This window comes from Myotis davidii, unplaced genomic scaffold, assembly GCF_000327345.1.
Source record: "Myotis davidii unplaced genomic scaffold, ASM32734v1 scaffold233, whole genome shotgun sequence".
NCBI classification, from domain to species: domain Eukaryota; kingdom Metazoa; phylum Chordata; class Mammalia; order Chiroptera; family Vespertilionidae; genus Myotis; species Myotis davidii.
This window is the reverse complement of record NW_006285917.1, coordinates 2953381-2959330: the sequence shown is the minus strand read 5'-3', so window position 1 is coordinate 2959330 and position 5950 is coordinate 2953381. Positions and strand designations below refer to the sequence as shown.

Below are 5950 nucleotides of genomic sequence, written 5' to 3'. Positions count from 1 at the left end.
TGAGCCAACTCAAATAAAATGGATTTTTAATGAAAAATTATTTGCTTCATAAATAGAACCCATATAAGTCCATTGTAGGAAAATTAAGAAATGCGTAACATAAAAAAAAGTAGTTATTTTTTTAACCCCTTCCCCGGCAGAAACGTGTATACTCGTTTTCACAAAATGTTCTTTTTCAGTCGTCGACGAGTATACTAAGAAAATATGGTAAAAAATATATGGCTTATAGGAAGACGAGTTACAAACTGTTTTCATAACCAGCATCAAAAATACTATATAGAACCAAAATAAAAAAATTAGTCTGAAAAAGAAACGTTTTTAACAAAAATATTGTTGGGGAAGGGGTTAAAGAAGGATCTAGAGATACAAATCTGGAAGGACAGCCACATTTGGGAGCCATGCAGGGAGGTTGGAGCCTATAGAAGTTCGAGAAGGATGGAGGCCCCAGCAGCCCCATGGGAGGCAGTAGGTGGTTAAGCATGTGCACTTACATCAGATACATCTGATCTCAGAGCCCAGCATCTCCATTTATTAACTGTGCCAGCTGTGTGATCTGGGCAATCTACCCCTTTAAGCTGCAGTCTTCAGTTTTCTCATATGGGATGATAGAACATATCTCATAGAATCAGTGCAAGGATTAATTAAAGTTATCCATGTAGCATGCCTCCTGGCTTCCCTGTTGATGTGTGCAGTGTATCTCTATGTGTATTTTGAATTGTATGCCTCATTCCAGGCCAAGCATCCTGCGCAGGCCTCAGAAGGCTGAGTTATGTTCTGCTATTTGGGTGTCTTCTTCCTGCTCTCTTTAGAACAGTAAGAGCCTGAGGCGGTGTCCTTGACTGAATGTCCTTCTTCCAGCTCCCCCAGTTTGCTGGCTGGGCTGAGAGCAGCATATTTGCATTTTTCCAAGCAGTGTAGGGAGCAATAAAAGCTAGAAACCTGGAGCCTGGAGCCCAGGGTCTCTCAGGGAATGAGACCAAATTAGTCCGAGGGTGGGGTTTGGGGGGCAGGGCGTATAGGCTGCAACGCCCTAGGTGGCAGCCACCTCAGGCAGCCTCAGAAGCCAACTCTGTGGCCTAGTTCCTTTTGTAATTTTCACAATAGACCAGAAGATGGGGCTCTTGACTCTGGAGTCAAGGGCCAGGGGCTCTGACTTGTTCCATGATTGAACTGGAGGGAAATCAGACCCATCGGAGCTGGAGCTCTGGGGAATCCTCTACTTACTTCCTCAATCCTCTCTTTACTCTGCCCACTCAAGCCCACTCCCATGGCTGGGAGCTGTCTTTCTGGGGAGAGGAAAATGTGGGCATATTTTTCCTTTGGTCACTATCCTTGGCCCCTCTTGAATTACCATCTTGCAAGAGCCTCTAACTGGCTTGCCCCTAATGGAAGATTTTGGCAATGGTACCACTTATATGGGATATGTTGCATAGAGTCCAAAAACTAGTGGAATCAGACAGACCTGTCCTTGACTCATCTCACCAGAAGAAGCTCTCCTCACCTCCTCAGAGAAGCCCTCCCTGAACACCCCATTTAAAGTAACTCTCCCCTTGTGGGGTGGGGGAGTAGGAGGGCAATGGGGGGATAAGGACACATATGTAATACCTTAATCAATAAAGAAAAAAATAAAAATAAAATAAAGTAGCTCTCCCCAACCCCATGTCAGTTACTCTCTATATTATGACCTGTTATTTACTTCACTGGAGCGACCACAGCCTGTAATTATCTTGTTCGCTCTCTCCCCACTAGATGGTAAGGCTCAAGAGGGCAAGACCCTGTTTTTGTCTTATTGCTGTTTCCCCAACACCCAACACAGGGCTGAATACATAGATTCTTAGTAAATACGTTTGGAATTAATAAATGACTGAATCCCAGCTTAAAGACTGCTTAGCTCTGAGAAAGCTGCTAAACTTCTCTGAGTCTCAATTTTCTTACCAGTGAAATGGAGAAATAATGATGTTATGAATATTAAATGACACAATGTATTTGCACTATTAAACCGGGTCTTGATGCATGGAGGTGCCCTCTAAGACCACAGTGTTTTACTTTCTATCATGTGAGAAAAATAAAAGCAGGACTAATTACCCAACTCTCCAAAATTTGGCCATAGCTTTTCTTTACCACATTTTTTTTTTCTTCCTACTGCCCCCCTTTATAACTTTCACCTTTGGTCCAAATCGTTGTTACCCTGAATGGGCCACGTGCATTCTTCAGTCTTTGCCTAAGAGTTAAGATGCTCACTCTCCTTACCTTGGCGCAACTATTTTCAGATTTAGATAAAATTCATATTCTCTGTATCATGTTCCTAAAGTGCCCAAGTCATAAAGATCATTTCTCTTTTGAATTTTTACAATCTTTGTTGTTTATATTACTCATAGGGTTCTTATTCTATGTTCAATTAGCTTGTCATTATATTAACATGCAGTAAATCCTGTTTCCCTGATGAAATTGTAAGCCCCTTGGTGATATGTATTATGTTACATATTTTTTACTTTTTAAATATGTTTTTATTGATTTTTAAACATATTTTTAATTGATTTCAGAGAGGAAGGGAGAGAAAGAGAGAGATAGAAACATCTATGATGAGAGAGAATCATTGATCGGCTGCCTCCTGCACGCCCCCTACTGGGGATCGAGCCCGCAACCCAGGCATGTGCCCTTGACTAGAATCAAACCCAGGATCCTTCAGTCTACAAGCCGACGCTCTATCCACTGAGCCAAACCAGCTAGGGCTGTTTTTATTGATTTTTAGAGACAGAGGAAGGGAGAGGGGTAGAGAGATAGAAACATTGATGACAGAGAATCATTGATCGGCTGTCTCCTGCACGCCCCCTACTGGGAATGGAGCCAGCAACCCAGGCTTGTGCCCTGACCTGGAATGGAACTGTGACCTCCTGGTTCATAGGTCAATGCTCAACCACTGAGCCATGCTGACTGGGCTGTATTTTATTTTAGATTTCTCTGCACCTTCTATGCCATTGGGGCCTGTACATAGTAGGTGTTCTATTTGCTAACTACTTTCTATGTGGCCAGCATTCTCTGAAGCTCTGTGAAGCATACAGAAGGGCATAAGAAAAATAACCATTGCCTTCAAACATGTACAATATTACAGTAAGTTAAAGTCAACATACAATGTAATGAAATAATCACAGCATCTGCTATGAGAAAGGCTTCTGGGAAGAGTGGCCTTTGGGATTGACTTTGAGACATAGATCAATAGAACAGAATAGAGAGCCTAGAAATAAGCCCATGCCTTTATGGTCAAGTAATATTTGACAAAGGAGGCAAGAACATTAATGGGGTGAAGATAGTCTATTCAGTAAATAGTGGTGGGAAAATTGGACAGATAAATGCAAAAAAAACCCCTAAACTAGACCACTTCCTTATACCAAACTAAAGAATAAACTCAAAATGGATTAAAGATTTAAATGTTAGACTTGAAACTATAAAAATCCTAGAAGAAAATGTAGGCAGTAAAATCTCGGACATTTCTTATAGCAATATTTTTTTCTGATATGTTGCCTCCAGTGAGGATGTGGAGAAAAGGGAACTCTGTTGTACTGTTGGTACAGCCACTGTGGAAAACAGTGTGGTGATTCCTAAAAAAATTAAGAATGGACCTGCTGCCCTAGCTTGTTTGGCCCAGTGGATAGGGCGTCAGCCTGCAGACTGAAGGGTCCCAGGTTTGTTTCTGGTCAAGGGCATATGCCTGGGTTGCAGACTCAATCTTCAGTAGGGGGCGTGCAGGAGGCAGCCAATCAATGATTCTATCTCATCATTGATGTTTCTTTCTCTCTCCCTCTCCTTTCCTCTCTGAAATCAATAAAAATATATTTAAAAAATAAAAAAAGAATGGACCTGCCTCTGATCCAGCAATTCCACTTCTGGCAATATATCTGAAGAAACCTGAAACACTAATTCGAAAGAGTATATGCACCCATCTGTTTATTGCAGCGTTATTTACAACTAGAGGCCTGGTGCACAAATTCATGCACGGGTGGGGTCTGGCTGGCCCACCCTGATTGGGGCCAATAGGGGCCAGGCTGGCTGGGTGGAGGGGACACAGGAGGTTGGCCAGCCAGGGAGAGGGGCCTCAGGTGGTTGGGGCCACAGTGCGTATCAAAGCAACCAGCTGTTCCAGTCGTTCCAGTCATTCCGGTGTTGTGGTTGCTTGGTTTTATATAGAGAGATAACCAGTAGATCAGTCGATCAAAAAAGCTGTGGTACATTTACCCAATGGAATACTACACAGCCGTAAAAAGGAATGAAATCTTACTCTTCTCGACAGCATAGATGGACCTAGAGAGCATTATGTTCAGTGAAATAGCCAGTCAGAGAAAGACAAGTACCAGGTTATTTCACACATATGTAGAATCTAAGGAACAAAATAAACTAGCAAACATAATAGAAACAGACTAATACAGAATAGACTGATAGCTGTCAGAGGGGATGGAGTTTGAGGCTGGGTAAAAAAGGTGAAAGGATTGAGCAAAAAACCCCCCAAAACTCGTAGAAACAGATAACAGCATGGTGACTGCCAAATGGAAGGAGTGGTGGGGGTAGGTAAGAAGGGTTTGGGGGCATAAATGGTGATGGAAGGAGACTTGACTTGGGGTGGTGAACACATCATATAATATATAGATGATGTATTATGGAATTGTACACCTGAAACTATATAATTTTATTAACCAATGTCACCCCAATAAATTCAATTAAAATATATTGACTTTGAAGAAAAGTTAAGAATTTGATGGGAGCCCTAACCGGTTTGGCTCAGTGGATAGAGCATCAGCCTGTGGACTCAAGGGTCCCAGGTTCGATTCTGGTCAAGGGCATGTACCTTGGTTGCAGGCACATCCCCAGTGGGGGGTGTGCAGGAGGCAGCTGATTGATGTTTCTCTCTCGTCGTTGTTCTAACTCTCTATCCCTCTCCCTTCCTCTCTGTAAAAAATCAATAAAATATATTTAAAAAAAGAATTTGATGGGAAATGATGGGGGGTGAATGCCAGAGTCAAGGGACATATTTAGTGCAGAGAATGATAGAACCTGTGGCAATGAATGCTAAGACTCAGAAACAGGAGCAGGAGCTTATAACGATTAGAAATATGGTTCTGCCTCAGTTACACTGAAGCACAACCTTGTTTCACATTTCAGGGACAGTGCAAGGGGTGGTATGCAGGGTTGAAATTTTAACATGTCCCTGACTCGTTATCTTCAGGTGTAGCTTCTGTGGAGACTGGAGAATGATTTGCAACGGTTCTTTTTGTTCTGACTCGCCCACAGCCTGATGTAATAGTACATACAAAGGGAAAGGCCCCTTCCCTCCGCTTGGGGACAGAGGACTGGTTGGATGATGGCCAGCCTCTCTCCTCTTTAAAACCTTTATCAAATGGAATGTGTTACTCATGCTTTTCCAACGTGGCCTTAAATCAGTAGTTTTCGTTATTCAATAATAATTTGCCTTCTTGGAAAAGTTGGAAGCATTTTTGTGTTATGACTTCAACAACCATCTTCAGGTCAACCCTGTGCTTTTTGCTGCCAACCCGAGACCCAAGGAGGAGACCTGTCATAGCGAGTCTTTAGAGGAGACAGGATCACTGCCAGTCTGCTTAGCTTTAATGCTCTTTAATCCGGCCACTAGCTCAGAGATTAACAAGTGCTCTCATCCTTTTCCCTCATCCTCAATTACTTCCTTCTGCAACCCCCCAGGGACGTTTCCCCAGAATTTAAAAATCATCCAAAGAATAAAATCAGAATAGACAGAATCAACACTTTCTCACTTTCCCACGGTGAGGGGACGCTGCAAATAGAAGCAGGAGATTTTTCAGTTTCCATCAAGCAGTTGCAAGGACCTTCAAGCCCAGGGGCCCCTGAAGGGAGGGAGGCGGTTTCCACGGCAACCGGGGCTCCTCGGGCTGCCCCCCTCCTCGCGGTAGCCCTACCGCCGGCC

At 43.1% G+C, this 5950-nt stretch overlaps 1 protein-coding gene across 2 annotated transcripts in view; it reads left to right on the top strand.

Annotated features, from left to right (window-relative positions):
- The window catches only part of SLC4A8 (solute carrier family 4, sodium bicarbonate cotransporter, member 8), a 118536-nt gene that overhangs the window by 25183 nt on the left and 87403 nt on the right, over positions 1-5950 (top strand). The window lies entirely within an intron of this gene.